Raw genomic sequence first — 3,581 nt, forward strand, 5'->3', positions numbered from 1 at the left:
GGGGATAGACACGGAACTCTAACTGCACTCAGGACACTATACTGGTTCCATCGTGCCTGGAACATGACTCAGGATCTGCTGAGCCCACCCAGATGAGCTTGAAGGGTGGGATGGTGGGGAGACCTGGGACCCCCAAGGGGGCTTGCATATCCCAGGAGCCTAGAGTAAGCTTTATCCCCAACTCACAACAGAAAACTGGGAGGGGAACTCTGAGCACACTGTGGACTCCATTGTTCCTGCCCACACCCACTCTATGGTCCTTTGTCCATAGCCTCTTGAGGTGGGATTGGCTGTAACTCTGACCACCTGCAAATCCTCTTCTCTTGTCTTTCCCCACTCTTGTGACCAGACACCCCACACTCATCACCACTTCAGACACATGCCATTCTCACTTGGGTCCTGCTGAGAAGGGAATAAACTCCAGAGGCAACATCTGAGTCAAAGCGGAAGGGGTTATAGGCCTGGAAGGAGGCAGAGACAGGCTTGCTGGGTGGGGTCTCCCAGGCCCATCAGCCTTGGAGAGACAGTTGTGTGTGTGGCAGGGGGAGGTGATCAGACTTCCCCAGCCAAAACCCTGCACCCTCTTCTTGGATGCCTGGAATGAACAAGTTTGGGGAAGTGGACAGCACCTCAGGGTCCAGCCATACTGCTGGATTGTGATGGTTCCCCAAAATGGAGATGAAACAGATAATACCTGTGGGAGAAAAGGGGCACTCAGGGCAAGTCCCATTACCTGAAGGACCACTCTTCCAGCCCAGAGGCCTTCTCCCCTTGACAGGGTGGGTACCTTTAGGGATGACACGGCCATCGGGAAACACAATGTTCTGAGTACAGCAGCAGGAGATGACTGGGACTGGGGGATGCAACTCAGACTCTCTTTGATGCACATGGTCAGGAAGGGCAGCTGGGCCAGGTACTCCCTAGGGGACCCCAATAGTTACCCAGGACCAAAAATATAATCCACCAGTCTCTCTGTGCCTAGTGAGACCCTTTCTCCCTATAAAAAAATGAAGTCCAGGTGGGTCAAATATTTGAGAAATAGAAAACCAGAAAAAAAATCAGAAAAGCAGAGAATTAGAAAAGTACCAGACAAAATTAAGACAAGTATTTAAAAAAGCTTTTCTAAGAAAAACTCAACATCTAAAAGCCAACTGCAAAAAGACAACAGATTTGTATGAAAGGCAGTGTGGGAGTGCTTGCTGAATGAAACCTGGCTGAATGAAGTAGGTGTTCTGGACAAGAGATGGATGATTCTTACCCCTAGGTGTCCTTAACGAGTCCTGGACTGGACAGTAGGAAAGGAATTAGGGTGCAGAAGAGCAAACATCCAAGGAGTGAAGATGTTCAAAAAAGTTATATTTCAGTGATAAAAGAAGGGAGTGGAGGGAAAGTTTACTTATTGAACACATGCTAAGTGGCATCAAATCTTGTCACCAATTAGCAGCCCTGATCTTTCTGTCCTCAAAGCCTGCAACCTTTCCCCTGTTAGCCAGGCTGAGTACCAGGCCTTGCCTCTGGTCTACGTTTCTATTCCCACCAACCAATAATGGGCAGAAGTGACAAAAACAGCTTCCTCCTCCCCACCTGGGGAGCAGAGCCTGTGAGGGGGCGCAGGAGGAGAGCTTCAGGCCCTGCACTCACCATTCAATCTCTGTAGTCTCCTGGTCTTTCACAAGCTTCTGTACCTCCTGCTGACAGCACTCCTGGTGTTCTGGATGCTTTGCGAGGTGTTATAGGACCCAGAAGAGGCCACTGGCTGTAGTATCATGGCCTGAGGAACAGCAGGCAGGTCTGAGTCTCGGGGCTACATCACACCAGAGGGTGGACAGGACTCACACATTGAAGCCACCATGGAGGATGGGGGAGGAGGAAGATGAGCAGAATGGAGTGGCCTAGGATTTGCCCACCACATCCTTGGGATGGAAAGACCCCTGACCACACTGTAGTTTACACCGGGATCCTTACCCTCAAACATGAAGGTGTCAGCTTATGCTCTTATGTTCTCATCTGACAACTCTTTCCCATCTTCTTCCTGGAGAGAAGGCATGACCCTTCAGAACACACGAGTTCTCAGACTCCTGAGTCTAACCTGAGATAGTCTCTGATGACCTGTGGCCTCTCCAGAAACCCAAACCCACCCTGCCCTCCTATATCTCTCGGGGTCACCTTTGCTATGGACCTAACCCTCAGGCTTTCTCCCTCAATTTCTTGCCTATTACTTTGTCTCTGGTGGGAGGAATCCTCGATCCTTGAATATGTTCATATTTCCACATCATGAGGACTGTCAGAGAAAATGTTACAGACAACCTAGGCTACAGGATGTTCGAATGCCTTGGAGGTTAGAAGTTAAACATTGCTCCAAAGATATCTGCTTACATTCCAGGATGGTAAATACAGAGAAGCTTATCTGTCACCCCTGAAGGCATTTGAGTTGTAAACCAACAGAGGTTGCCATCTCAACTGGAGAGGAGTAGTTTATACTACAGAACAAAACATGTGCTCTCTCTCTCTCTCTTTCTCTTCCACCCCCTCCCATGAAATAAGAAGGGGAAGATGTTCTAGCTGTTCTATATAAGCCCCAAGACTCATAATGTGGGGGCTCCTCCCCTGCGGTGCCAATTCTGGTGCACCTACAGATAAAAGCATTGCATTGCCTAGGAGAAATATGGGAGTAGGGTCCAGCACTGCAATCTTACTCTGGCTGTTGTTGTTGCTGTGAATAATAAATAGGTTGTTCTGATTCAAGGCTTTGGTGCATCTGTGAGCATAGACAAAGAAATACATAGACTTAGGCAAATACATATATATTTATATTTGTGTATATATATGGGACAGAATAACTTACAAACTTGTAACTAGATAGAGTAAAATCTATCTTAGGTTCTTCACTGTTTCAAACTTAGCCATCCCCTGCTGGCTGTATCCATCCCTCCCTTTCTCAAGCATCTTCTGTGAATCTCCAGTGCCCTCTGGATCAAGTCCAAGTTCTTTGATTTGATATTTAAAATCAAGCTCCATTCTACCTTTTGAATCCAGAACCCAGAGAAGCCTCAACAGGAGCACATCAATGAAGTTCAAAGTCTTGGACTTGGTCTTGGTCTTGAGGAAGTCAACAACACCCTGAGTGGGGAGGGTATGGTGCCACTCCTGGATGATGTCATCTGTGAAGTCATGTACCAGGTTGCGGGCTTTGTGGAGGCACCACCCAACAAGTGTGAGACAGTACAGGAAGTTCTCCTGGACCTGCTGGTTCCTTTTTTCAGCATGGGCACTGAGCTCCAGTGGCAGTATATTCACTGAGCTTCCTGCAGGATGAGGGATTGATGGAGGAAAATACTTAGCATACCTGAAGCCCAAGGAGTACCTCTTACCAACCAACAGAATATGTCTCACCTCAGGGAACTGAGTATCCAGAAAGAGATGACCCAACAGATACATAGTGAGGATCAGCTATGAGACTTGACTCTCCAAACTCTCTTCTTTCCTGCATCCCATCCCTGTGAGCTGTCTGCATGCCCCCAGGCATCCAGAGCATGATTTAAACATCATGCCCATTTTCTTTCTCTCTCATCCAGTATCCA

At 47.9% G+C, this 3,581-nt stretch overlaps 1 pseudogene; it reads right to left on the minus strand.

Moving 5' to 3' along the window:
* Window positions 1–388: 388 nt before the first annotated feature.
* Window positions 389–3,305, minus strand: LOC103275827 (annotated as a pseudogene).
* Window positions 3,306–3,581: the final 276 nt, after the last annotated feature.

Source organism: Carlito syrichta, unplaced genomic scaffold (genome assembly GCF_000164805.1).
Source record: "Carlito syrichta isolate Samal-C Ts95f unplaced genomic scaffold, Tarsius_syrichta-2.0.1 Scaffold4270, whole genome shotgun sequence".
Classification (NCBI taxonomy): domain Eukaryota; kingdom Metazoa; phylum Chordata; class Mammalia; order Primates; family Tarsiidae; genus Carlito; species Carlito syrichta.